Raw genomic sequence first — 14,215 nt, 5'->3', positions numbered from 1 at the left:
GCAAAAGTCTGCTTTCAATGGCCATCTCCAAAAATGTCTCTCTCAGCTGCTCTTCAAAATGTCACTCTCAGCTGCTCTGAGATTCTTCTGTTTGTGAGCTCTTTTATAGGACTCTGGTGATTAAATCAAGACCCACACTGAATGGGCAGGGTCCACATCTCTGTGGAAATAATTCTATCAAAGGTTTCACCCACAATTGATTGAGTCACATCTCCATGGAAAAAACTCAATAATGGATTCCAACCTAATCAACACTAATATGTCTGTCCCTACAAGATTGCATTCAAGAATATAGTTTTTGGCGGGACATAATATATCCAAACTAGCACACTCCTTGTGTTTGTTTAGGTCTTCTTTGATTTCTGTTAGCAGAGTTTTTTAGTTTTCTGTGTTCAGCTTCTTTGCATCCTTGGTTAAATTTATTCCTAGATACTTGGTTCTTAGTTGCTATTGTAAATGGAACTTTTTCCCACATACACTTGAGACGAATGTATATCCTGCTGTTTTGGGTGCAATGTTCTGTTTATGTCTGTTAGGTCTAGTTCGTTTATCATGTTATTCAAGTTCTCTGTTTCTTTATTGATCTTCTGTCCTGATGTTTTATCTATTGATGAGAGTTATGTATTGAAGTTAGTTTTGCTAGTGTTTGCCTTATGTATTTTGGGGCAACCTTGGTTAGGTGCATAAGTATTTATGATTGTTATTCCTTCTTGGTGGATTGCCCCTTTTATTAATATATTATGTCCTTTGTCTCGTATATCAGCTTTGTACTTAGGCTGTTTTGTCTGATATTAGTATAGCTACTCCAGCTCCTTTTTCATTACTATTTGCATGGGATATCTTTTCCATCATTTCACTTAAGTTTGTTTGTGTCTTTCATATAAGGTGAGTCTCTTGTAAACAACATATTGTTGGAGAACGCTTTTTAAATCCATTCTGCCAATCTCTGTCTTCTGACTGGGGACTTACTCCATTAGTATTCAGTGTTATTACTGTAAAGGCAGTACTTCAACCATTTAGTCCTTTGGTTTTCATATGTCCTATGATTTTTTGTCTCTCTTTTCCTTTATTGCAACGTCCTTTTCTGTATAGTTGATCTTTTTGTGATGTAGCTGACTCATCCCTTTTGCATTTCTGTTTCAGTATATTTTTCAAATACTTTCTTTGTGCTGACCCTGGGGGTGATATTACATAACCGACTTCTATAACCTACTGATTTCAAAGTTATCAACTCAACTTCAATAGCATGTTCTCTGTTCCCATATCCTTGTTTCCACTCTTTATGTTGGTTTTGTCCCACTTTACCACTTTATATTTTGCATGTCCATTATTAGAAACTATGCCTTTCTTTTGTTCAATTGTATTATGATTTTTATAGGAATTAATGAGTAGAGTTGTATATTGAGGATACAGTACTATTGGGTTTTTGCATTTACCCTTTTAGTTACCCTTATTGATGGATCTTCATTTCACCACACTGAATCCAAGCCACTCTATCCTGTCTTTTTCCTGTCAACCTGCAGAACTCCCTTATGTAGTTTTTGTTAGGCAAGTCTTTTGTCGATGAATTCTCTGAGTTTCTGTTTTCTGTGAATATTCTAAACTCTTCCCTCATTTTTGAAGAATAATTTCACTGGATAAAGAATTTGGAGCTGGCTAGTTTTTTTCTTTCAGTACCTGAACTGTATCATACCACTGCCTTTTCACCTCTGTGGTTTCTGATGAGAAGTCAGAACTTACTCTTACTGAGGATCTCTTGGATGTGACAAATAGCTTTTCTCTTGCTGCTTTTAAAGTTTTTTCTATATCTTGGCATTTGAAATTTTGATTAGTATGTGTCTTGGAGTAGGGCCATTAGGATTACTCTGTTTGGAGTATGTTGTGCTTTTTGGGTATGTATATTCATGTCTTTTATAAGAGTTGGGATATTTCAGCCATTATATCCTCTATTATTATTTCTGCCCCTTTTCTCTTCTCTGCTCCTTCTGGGACACCCATGGCACATACATTTGTATACTTTGTGCTCTCATTCAAGTCTCTAAGAAACTGCTTAATTTTTTTTTCTATTCTTTTCTCTGTTCTAACTATGTGATTTCATCCCCATGATTTCTGTTATGTTTATTTTTAAACTTTTAAGTCTTCTTTTTGCTCACACATTATCTTCATAATGTCCTTTAGCTCCTCATCCATGTTTCCCTTCATCTTCTTGAATTGATTTAGGAGATTTGCTTGAACTTCTTTGATTCATTGTTCCAAATGCTGCGTCTCTTCTGAAGTTTTAATTGTTTCCTTGGCTGAGCCTATCTTCTTGTTTCTTAGTATATCTTGTAATTTTTTGCTGATGTCTGGTTATCTGATTATCTTAATGAATTAACTCTGAAGGTCAGTCTCTCCCTCTTGTTTAGAGTTTTATTGCTAATATGCTTATGTGTTAAGGCTCTTTGATGCTTGGTCCAACTTATTCCAGACCTTTAGAGTACCCTGTGTTTTTTCAGTGTTTCTCAGCTCTTCAACAACTGATTCTTGCCCCTAATATGCTGTACAGTTTTTAAGATTGTACTATTTGTGCTATTGTTTCACCACCAGGAGAAGGCTTCCTTTCTTTTCTTCCTTCTTTGCAAATCTTGATCTGTTCTGTTTGTTTTGGGGCAGAATTTTCACCCCAGCTCCTAAGATTTGTTTATATTCTTTCCTTCACTCGTTGACCCCTTTTCCTAACAGTTCTGGGGATCCATCCTATCTTACAGCAGTTCCTTTTAACCCCTCCCCCTTTTTTTTCTGTGACGCTTTTCTGCCTCCAGTTTCTTCCCCATCAGGGTATCCTGCTCTAAGAAGCCACATGGCATCAGTCCAGAAAGGTGGGTCACTCCAGAAAAGTCTCTTTTGCATTTAGGTGGTCCAGCCAATAGAAACTGGACTGAGTGAGAGTACCTCTTGTTAGTCTCTCCACACTCCTGCTCCCTCTGGGGACCCTTGTGTATGCAGTGTTAGGTTCAGAGCCATTCAGGAATCCACACAAACGCAGCGAGTCATGGTTTAAGTAGAGAATTTAAGGTTTATTAGAGGAAGAAAGCAGAAGAAAGCAGGTGGGAGCCATCAGAAAAGAAAGGAAAAATGTCTCCGGCCCTCTATCTGAGAGCAGCATTTTTTAAAGGAAAAACCCATGTTGGGTGTTGGGGGGAAGGTCCTGCTGAGTGTGTTCTGGGCCTCGATTGGGTGAGTGCTTATCAGTTTCTGCTGACTGGTTACTAGGGTTTTAACACACTACTCTTCTTTGATGTGCACTATATTATCTATGTGGAGGAAGCAGGCCTTTTGGCTTGGTTGCGGTCATTCATCTTTATGGGCATATCTGATCTTGCCTTGTCTGCCCCCTGGAGTCTAGGTGCCACTGTGACTGGGATTCCTAAAACAGCCTTCAACCCTTAGTTTATGGTACACCTGGTATCTATGAGATAAGCAGCAGGGCCGGTAGATTAGGCATTCCTTCTATATGTTAGACCCTTTTTTGGGGGCCTGACATGCAGCATGACTTAGAGCCTTATGTTCTGCCCTGGGTCTCCATGGACTTGGGTCCCTGTGCCTGAATATGCGTTGGGTTCTAATTCTCTGCTGTTAGTGGCTCTATAATCTTTGTCTGTGGCAGCAGGGACCTGGGCTCCTGCCTCTGCATGACTCTGAAGCAGTGTGGGACTGAACTGGGGTAGGAAGGGATGGTCTGGAGGTCCAGGCTGGCCATTTCCTACCTGATATTTTTCTTTTTCTTTGATTCAGTATTTGTGGAGTCCTTCTCCAGTCTCTACCATCCTCCATAGTTCTAAGCAAGTGTGATATGTCCTTTTATTCACTGATCTCTAGGGAAGCTTTTTCAGAGAATGTCTTATATGACTGTGTTGATGACATCACTAGCAATTTTTTTGTCTTGGTGCTTTTAGCATCCTTTCTTTGTCTCTGGCATTTGACAGTTTGCTTATAATTTGTCTCATACTGATACTCTGAGTTTATCCTATTTGGAGTTTCTTGAGCTTTGTGGATGTATATATTCATGTCTTTTGTCAAACTTGGAAATTGACAGCCATTATTTCTTCAAATATTCCTTCTGCCCATTTATCTTTATCTTCTGGGACTCCCATAATGCGTATGTATGTTGGTATGCTTCATGAGGTACCATAGTCCCTTAGACTCTGTTTTCTTTTCTTCATATTTTTTCCTATTCTTCCTACTTGATAATATCAATGTCCTATCCTCATTCACTGATTCTTTCCCCTATTCAGATCTTTGATTAGTAATTCCAGTGTGGGTGGGCCTTTGTTTACTTCTTTAATGGGCCATCCTTTTTTGTTTCTTTGTATGATTTGTGATTTTTTTGTTGAAATCTGGACAAGAGTATTATAGTGTGTTAACTCTGAAAACTATTTCCTGGTTTCTTATCATTTTTACTTGCCTTTTTCTTAATTCTGTGTTTGCCTTGTTGCTGTACGTGTTTTTTGAAAGTTGTTTCTAACAGTTTCTGCTTGTGTTTCGTATTTCTGTGGGGAGAGTCAAATGTTTGGAGCTTTATTCTCTGCCTTTCCTATGACTTGCTGTTTTGTTTAATCAATGAAAGCCATGGTAGTCTATTTGCTTAATGAGTTTTCCAAACTGTTTTTGCAAATACTGTATTCTTGCCACGTGTGCTGCCAATGCCAGGAGCTCCTACAACCAAACCTATCCTAGGATTTGCACATTGTTTCCAGGCAGGGGCTTTCCATCAACATTTAGCCTAGCTTGTACTTATCAGCCCAAATTGAACACTTCGGGTCTTCTCAAGTCTTTGTATGCATCTTGCCCTGGGCATGTTCTTAGCTTCCAAGAGTTCCCTAGTATACTCATTCTCCTGCATGTTCTAATTTCCCCAGGAAATTCTTTCTCCAGCTTTTCTTCCTGGGGCCCAGGTTCTCAGTTGTATGTCTCAACCGTAATCTTTTGCTTCAGGAAGCTGCAGTTTGATCGCTCCCTCACAGTGTTCTTTCCGGAATGTCTGCCACTTCTCCAGCTGAGTTTGATGCTAGGTGAAACAGAGATGGATGTCTTGGGTCAGTGGAGTGCCTTGGGTTCAGGGAGCCACCAGATGGGTTGAAGATACGTGCTAAAATTGTGAATAAGCTGATGTCTTCTCCCTCTCGACCCACATGGGAATGCAGTCTACTGGCTGTCCCACAGTGCCATTGAGCTGGGGTAGGGATAGGGCCAGGCAAGTTAAAGTACACACAGCTTTCCTATCAATTTTACTTGCCTTTTCCTTGATTCTATGTTTGTCTGGTTGCTGTACGAGTTCTGTGAAAGTTGTTTCTGACAGTTTCTGCTTGTGTTTCAATACTTCTGTGGGGAGAGTCAAGTGTTTGGAGCTTTATTCTCTGTCATATCACTGATGTCACCTCCGGATTAGGTTGTTTTTAATTTTGAGATTCCCCCTTGGTCTGACACTCATAATTGTACTGGCTAAGGAGACATTCTTATTAGACTTGCTTGGATTTCTTTCTCCTCGTGCAAGTTTCTAATCACCATAAGCCCCATTGTTCTCATCTGTAACCTGGGGATAATGATGGTGTCTTAGTTTACTAGGGCTGCCATGACAAAGTACTGCAGTCTGGTGGCTTAAAACACAAAAATTTGTTGTCTCACAGTTTTGGAGGCCAGAAATCTGAAATCAAGATGTTGGGAGGGCAGGGAGGAATCTAGATCCAGCATTGTGGGATGGAGAACATCTTCTTGACCAAAAGGGGGATGTGAAAGGAAATGAAATAAGCTTCAGTGGCTGAGCAATTCCAAATGGAGCCAAGAGGTCACTCTGGTGGGCACTGTTACGCACAATTTAGACAACCCTTTTTAGGTTCTAATGAATTGGAATAGCTAGTAGTAAATACCTGAAACCATCAAGCTACAACCCAGAACCCTTGATTCTTGAAGATGATTGTATAAAAATGTAGCTTATGAGGGGTGACAATGTGATTGGGAAAGCCATATGGACCACACTCCCCTTTGTCCAGTGCATGGATGGATGAGTAGAAAAATGGGGGCTAAAAAAAAAAAAAAAAGGCACCCAGTGATCTTTTTTACTTTAATTGTTCTTTTTCACTTTAATTTTTATTCTTCTTATTTTTGTGTGTGTGGTAATGAAAATGTTGAAAAATTAATTTTGGTGATGAACACACAACTATATAATGGTACAGCGAACAATTGAATGTACACTTTGTATGACTGCATGGTATGTGAATATATCTCTATAAAAATGAATTTAAAAAAAAAGGTGTTGGGAGGGGCCATCCTCCCTCTGAAGTCTGTAGAGAAGAATCTGTTCCTTGCCTGTTTCTTGGCTTCTGGTGGTAGCCAGCAGTCCCTGGCATTCTTTGGCTTGCACTTCAGTCTTTGCCTTGTTTATCATGTGATGTTCTCCTCTGTGTCTGTCTATATCTCCTCTCTTCTTCTTGTAAGAATACCAGTCATATTCTGGGCCCATCCTGTTCTAGTATGGTCTCATTTTAATTTAACTAATTCCCATTTGAAATGACCCTATTTCCAAATAAGGTCACATTCTAAGGTACTAGGGGTTAGGACTTCAACACAGCTTTTTTGGGAAGACAGTCCAACCCATAACAGATGGCCACTGTTAGAAACAAGCATTATACCTTTAAAATGCTCACCTGGTTGTGGAGGAGAAAAGAATTCACAATCTTGCAAGAGTGGACACACAGCCAGAAACATGGCAGGCATGCCAGAAAAAGAACATGGCCATAGTTAATATCCTACTTCTGATATGCATGTCCCTCCCCTGTTTCCCCATTGGCTGGGTACTTCAGAGTTTACAACCTATCTAAGAGAGGTAACCAGCCTGTCTTTGAGATTTTGAATTGTACAGCCTATGAGAGAGCTTGTCCAGTTTAAATTTCCCACTGAGAGTTCCCGCCTTTGACCATACCCCCACATTCTTTTACATTCCAGTAACCCTGGTTATCTTTCCCACATAAGGAACTGGCACTGATTCTAGACTTACAGCATGGCACTCTCTTTCTTTTTCCTTCCCCTCACCACAGGGCTAGTTTAAACCAGCTCTTCTGCCCAATCTCCATTTTTTTCTATTCCATGTGGTCTTTATGTGAAAGCTTAACTTAACCTTTTCTTACAGTCACCGGGTACCATGTGAAGTGCTTGGGACAGTGTCTGATAGTAGGAAGTGATGAGCCTTTAAGACCTTTCTTCTTTCTACTCTGGACCTACCAGTTTCTTCAAGACTCTAAGGAGGTTTGCCTTCTCTAGTCTTAATCCTCAGCAATCTCTTCTAATATTCTTCAATACCTTTTCTCTGCAGTGCACACTTACACGCTGTCTTACTTTTGCTTATCTTTAAATATATATGTGCTATCTCAATTGTGTGTTATATCTCCTTGACTGTCCAGATCTTAAGACTATTACTTTATCAAAATTGATGCTATGCAAAATATTTGATGATACATGTAGGAGAGAGGATATTAACTTAGGTGATAGTGGGCTTTTAGCTCCTTCATCCATAAGATGGTAAGTTAGATTATCTCTGATTCTTCCAACTCTTAACATTTTTATTTTTTAGTTTTAAGTCTCACTTTACTGAATGGTTTTACATACTTTTTTTTCAATGACGATGACAGAATTCTCAAACAGCAGTGTCCTTTTAGACTTGTTCTAATTTCAGGTTCTAATAATTAGTAGGGCTAGTGATCTGGGCTCATTTGTAGGACTGGACAGCAATAGTTGATTGGTAGATATGCATATCTGGAAATTTGGGTCTGCCATTTCTGTTGTGATTAAGAGAAGTCCTAGAATGTATTTGGGAAGTATTTGAGCTAGATTCCATAAAAGTTAAATTTATTATCCCTATAATGGAATGGAGTTGTTTGGCTTTAATTTGGTATCTTAATTTTGCATGCATTGGGTACATTGTCAAGTAGTTTTTCTTTTTCTTTGCTTCTCATCCTCCTTTTCTTCATCAGCGTGTGTGTGTGTGTGTGTGTGTTTGTGTCTGTGTGTGCGCATGCGTGCTGTGGCCAGGTGTTGTCTGTAGCCAGTTCTGATTAGACGGTGAAAATGAATGAGACCAAATGGCAGATTGTGGATGTGGTGATGCACTAGCAATCATAAAAGAAATGGATTCAAGGAAAAACTGTAGACTTTTCACTTTACTAAGAAATGAGCTGAGTTAGTCCTTGTAAATGTTTTATAGAATTCATAACAATAGTATCACATTTAGCATATATTATATGCCAGGTACTCTTCTAAGTCCTTTCTTATATCAATTCTATTAAACCTTACAACTGCCACCTGGGTTAAATACAGTTATTATCCCCGATTTACAGATAAGGTGATGGAGCCTGAGAGACTAAATAACTTGCTTGGGGTCACGCTGCCAGCAGGGGGCATAGGCAGGGTCTAGCTCAAGCAGTCTTACCCAAGAGTCCTGGCCCTTAACCCTTCTACTATTACATTCTTTTAAATCTGGAAGGGATGTTAGATATCTTCCATTCATGTGCCCGTATCTCATAGATGAGGAAACTGAGGCTCAGTGAATAGAGTAGGTTTGTAGAGTTTGCTTCTTAAATATTTAGTTTCATAAAAGAGGGAAATTCTAGTATGAAGAATCTGTACCTTAAAGCAGAATGACTTTGTAGTACACATCACTGTCAAGAACTTTGAAGGGTCTGAGATTTTACTCCCCTGGCAGGCTAACAGCATCAGTTCCATAGATGCTACAGAAGATGCAGAACTCCCTGGTCAGAGACAAAGGACTTTATCACTCTTGCCATAGCAGCCTTTGTGTTTACATCAGTTCCCCTTAAACCCTAAGTCCCATGGGGGAGATACAGAAAGCCAAGGTGGATGCTACATACACAGGGAGGTTTGTGTCACAGCTGAGAGGCCCTGAGTTTAGGGAACCCCTACCACCAAGGGGGGGTATATCAAACCTGCCTGGTCTTTGCCCTCAAGGTAGACGTATCTTTATTATCCTGGTCAGGAAACAAATTTTTCCAGTGACCAGAAGGGAGATACTATTTGCAAAAGATAGTCTGGAGCTAAAGTTTTCACAAAATATGTAGAAACACCATGGAGAATTGCCTCCCAACAATACCCAGTCCTTATTTCTACACCATCTTGGTTTTTGTGACTTTTCTGTACAAGTATGGCACGCCATCAGCCACTCTGATTAATTTGACTGAGACCAAATCTATTCAGTTTGTCTCCTACGGTATTTAATTAAGACTGCCATCACTAGGATTCCAAGCAGCAGGATGAGGTCAACCTGCAATACTGATCTCAGCCCTGCCCTCTAGGGTCCCAGCTAAACCATGAGTATCCATCCCATTCATTCAGCCACAAAGAATTCATTGAGTTAGAATGATTGATAAAATATGTCCATTGCCCTCTAAGAGCTTCCAGTCAAATAAAAATGGTTATCTTAGCGTGTAATGACTGCAGTAAGAATGTAGAAGTTCTGTAGTGAGGTAAACGGCTCTTTCCATTTTAGAAAGAAGAATGTGGTAGCAGTGGGAGCATGCTTTGGAGTCCCATAGTACCAGAGGCAAGGAGACTAATTAGGTACTGCCATAGTCTCAGAGTTGGAAAGGAAGCCCCTCTTCATTCTCTTACCATATCTAATGTCATCTGTAAGCTATGGGATTTTATTTGTGCATCAGCTCACTTTGTATGTGGTGATTCAGTGCTTATTCTCAAATTATTTTGTTCTTTTTATAATTAGGAATCTCATTTTGATACAGGCTCTTCAAGTGTAGGTCCCACTTTTTTGTGTATCTTGTCTAGCCTTTTAGTGCTTGGTTTGTTGTGCAGTACAGTAATTATATTGAAGAGTCTGATTCTTTATCATATAACTCAATGAAAAAATTATAGAATTCTATACAACTCTTAAGTTTCATGAGCTGGGAACTACGTCAGTCTTGTTCCTTGTAGATTTGCATTCCAGCAGACATCTGGGATGCATATTTATTGACGGAATGACTGAATACAGAGAATCTCTAGCCTCTGGCTGTTCTGTGGAAAGTCCACATTTTTAAATATTTTAAGAGATAATTTTAGACATTTGTTCTCCTATTTTTATAAGTGAAATGTTGCCATAATTTTGTGGGGGGTTGTGTGTGTTTGAGAGAGAGAGAGAGTGGGAGAAACACAATATTGTAGTTGGACCAGTACTTGGAGGAGCATTGGCCTGGTTCTAGCCCTGTTAAGATCATAAACTTGTGGTTGAGTCTTATTCAATGTCTTCATCCTTTCTTGACCTTATATTCTTTATCTGTACAATGAGAGGGTTAGACTAAATGGTCTATATGGCTATTTAAAACCTGTGATTCATGACTTTTCATACGAGTTGATAAATGTAAATGTAGAGGTAAAAATACAAATAGTATACCTTCAATAGTTACAACCATATAAAACTATGTTTTTATGTGTGTATATATATATGTGTGTTGTGTGTATATATTTATATATATTGAACACTGCACACATACGTATACACACACAGCCATATAATTATATAGAGCTATATAAAACTGAATTAGGAAAAGGGAAAAGTTTGCTTTTAGTCTTTAGGGTTGTTTCCTCCATGCAATTAAATTTATAAATTTTTGAAAAGGGGAATGTTAGTTTAAAAACTTGTAGTGGACACTTTTTAGGTGCTAATGAATTGGGGTAGCTGGTGGTAGATACCTGAAACTATCAAACTACAACCCAGAACCCATGAATCTTAAAGACAATTGTATAAAAATGTAGCTTATGAGGGGGTGACAATGGGATTGGGAAAGCCATAAGGACCACACTCCCCTTTGTCTAGTTTGTGGATGGATGAGTAGAAAAATAGGGGAAGGAAACAAACAAACAAACAGACAAGGCACCCAGTGTTCTTTTTTACTTTAATTGCTCTTTTTCACTTTAATTATTATTCTTTTTATTTGTGTGTGTGTGTGGTAATGAAGGTGTCAGGGATTGATTTTGGTGATTAACGTACAGCTATGTAATGGTGCTGTGAACAATCGAATGTACAGTTTGTTTAGTATGACTGCATGGTATGTGAATATATCTCAATAAAATGAATATTAAAAAAAAAAACTTGTAGTGGATATGCAATGATAGGGGAAACCATAGTCAAATCATTGTATTTGTGTGAAGGATCTGTGAACAAGTTAGCCATCAAAACTTAGAAAAGAAGTTCTGAAACCTAGGGCATTGGTTTCCAGGGATTTCCTGTAGTTACAGAATCTTTCCTTCAAATCATGTCCAGCTGTAGACACCTATCCATATGTGGTTGCTGTAGTAGGTGCCAGGCAGAGGATTTCATGCAGAGCCCCTGGGGAACGTGGAGATTTGGGGGTAATGGTTTGAAAACCCCTGCTAGAGGGGAGGAGCATGAGTACAGGACTTAGGAAACTTGGATACAGACCCCAGCCTTGGGCTTTACTCTCTTCATCTAAATAGGGATGATGACATTATCCTGCATGTCACAGGTGTGAGAACCTTTGGTAGGTGGAGACTCACTGAACACACTCAGAGGACAGGCCAAGTTCTGGAGTCAATGCAATATTAGAGGGTATATTCTCCTTTGTTAGTTTCATAGTGTCTCTAGTTCTAGGTGGGATGATTATATTTCTGCTTTGCCTACTCATTATTTTGTCCCCTCTTCTTTAGAGGCAGAAGTTGTGACCTTGGTGGGAAACCAGTCCAGGAAACGTAGATGAGTAGAGAGATCTGCATCCATACCTGGCCGTGCTCCTACTATTTAGAACTTGAGAAGCGATGGATCCCTGGAAAACTTTCATTAACTCCTCTTTCACTAAAATTTATGGCGGATAAAACAGAAGAAGTTCTTGTCAACTTTCCCCTTTCTAGCATAATTGAAATCAAAAAGAGGCTTCCCATTTTTTCTTCAGTTCTATCACCATCCTGGAAAAGGACCATATTAAGCACTGGTTTAGTTCCTTACAGCCTAATCGGAATGTCGTCTTCAGCATTATTGAGCATTTCTGGAGAGAGCTGTTGTTGTCTCAGCCAGAAACCGCTGTTCAATCATCATCCTCCACCATGACCAAGGGGAAGGAACTGACTGGATTGATGGCGCGTTCCCAGAAGCGTTTGGAAGATACGGCAAAAGTCCTCCATCATCAAGGGGAACAGTTTGATAACATCATGAAAGGACTAGACAAGATTGAATCTGATCTGGAGGTGGCTGACAGGTACGGTAAATCACTTCCATTCTAAATCTCGCTTGACCTTGGGAATGCTAACCTAGTATCATTTCTGTTATCCCAAACTTGATACTCATTCAACATTCTGAAAACGGTTGTGTGTAGCTAGTCTGGGCCAGGTGCTACGGGGATACAGATAATAATAGCCAACATTTATTGAGCACTTTCTATGTGACAGTACTCTTTTAAGTATTTAATGAGGATTACCTCATTTAATCACCAAACAAGCCAAGAAAAATATGTTGTTAATGTCATTGTACATACGGGAAAACCAAGGCACAGAGGTCAGGTAATTTGCTCAAGGTCACATGCCCTCAGAAATGGCAGCTAGGTTTTAGTTGAAGCGGTTTGACTCTAGATCTGCCTTCTTTCCCACTATACCAGTGGCTCTAAAAACTTTTGGTCTCAGGAGCCTTTTACATTCTAAATTGAGGACCCAAAAAAGCTTTTGGTTATGTGAGATATATATATATCAATATTTACCATATAGAAATAAAAACAGATTTTTAAAAAAATATATATTAATTCATTGAAAAAGAACAGTAATCCATGACATGGTAACATAAATAGCATATTTTTAAATGAAAAATAATTGTTTTCTAAATCAAGATATGTTTAGTGAGAGGAATGGCATTGTTAGATTTTTGCAAATCTCTTTAAAGTTAGGCTTAATAGAAGACAGCCGGATTCTCATGTCTACTTCTGAATTCAGTCTGTTGTGAGATTACATTCATGTGGTCTCTGGAAAAAACACTGTGACACTAGTGAGAATGGAGAGGTGAAAAAGGAAATGTTTGTTGTTCCAGTTTGCTAAATGCTAACCGGAATGCAAACAACCAGGAATGGACCGGCTTTTATACAGGGAGTTTACTTGGTTACAAAGTTACAGTCTTAAGGCCACAAAGCATCCAAGGTGAGTCATCAAAAATGGGTACCTTCACTGGTGGATGGCCAGTGGTGTCCAGAAAACCTCTGTTAGCTGGGAAGGCACATGGCTGACGTCTGCTCCAGAGTTCTGGTTTCAAAATAGCTTTCTCCCAGGACATTCCTCTATAAGCTACAGTTCCTCAAAATGTCACTGTTAGTTGCTCTTGGAGCATTTTTCCTCTCTTTGCTTCTCTGGAGCAAAGTCTGCTTTTAATGGCCATCTTCAAACTCTCTCTCATCTGCAGCCCTCTCTCAGCTCCTTTGCATTCTTCAAAGTGTCCTTCTTGGCTGTAGCAAGCTTGCTCCTTCCGTCTGAGCTTATATAGTGCTCCAGTAAACTAATCAAGGCCCGCGCTCAATGGGCAGAGCCACACCTCCATGGGAATTATCCAGTCAGAGTCATCACCCACAGTTGGGTAGGTTGCATCTCCATGGAAACCCCCAAAAGAATTATAATCTGATCAACATTAATGCATCTGCACACAGAAGATTGCATCAAAGATAATGGCATTTGGGGGGACATAATACATCCAAAATAGCACAGTTGTCTTGGTGTTGTTATTAAATAATTTTGACCTTCTGGACTCCCTGACAGGCTCTCAAAGACCTCAAGGGTTCCTAGACTGTACTTTGAGAACTGTTGCACTATATATACTTTGTGTATACTGAGATATATGAAACATGTAAGAGATCTTAGAGTCTAATAGAAATATGAATTCTTACCCTAGTCTGGAAGGGTCATTTGGTAGATCAATAAATGTAGTACTCTTGTTTTCAGTTCATAGAGGATTGTTATAAATTTTTCTAAGTGAGCTTTAACACTGCAGGAGAGGACATGATTTGTTAGATTAGTGTTGCATGGCTACTGTTTGTGTGAATCATTTTGCCTCTAAGTTATCCCCTACTTTGTAGTCATCTCCTGTTGCTATTTCTTGGCTACTTAAGTACCTGCTTTGTAAAAGGCACTATGCTAGAGTTGTGGAGAACAGGACATAATAACTCTTATCCTCAAGAGGCTTATGCTT

General features: G+C 39.3%; 1 protein-coding gene across 1 annotated transcript in view; it reads left to right on the top strand.

Moving 5' to 3' along the window:
* The window catches only part of SNAP47 (synaptosome associated protein 47), a 156,114-nt gene that overhangs the window by 11,622 nt on the left and 130,277 nt on the right, over positions 1-14,215 (top strand). The window contains exon 2 of the mRNA XM_037801006.1: positions 11,707-12,251. The gene's annotated coding sequence lies outside the window, so the exon portion shown is untranslated. The remainder of the gene's footprint in view (positions 1-11,706; positions 12,252-14,215) is intronic.

This window comes from Choloepus didactylus, chromosome 13 (assembly GCF_015220235.1).
Source record: "Choloepus didactylus isolate mChoDid1 chromosome 13, mChoDid1.pri, whole genome shotgun sequence".
Classification (NCBI taxonomy): Eukaryota; Metazoa; Chordata; class Mammalia; order Pilosa; family Megalonychidae; genus Choloepus; species Choloepus didactylus.
Note: the sequence above shows the minus strand (reverse complement) of the source record. Positions and strands in the feature narration are given on the sequence as shown.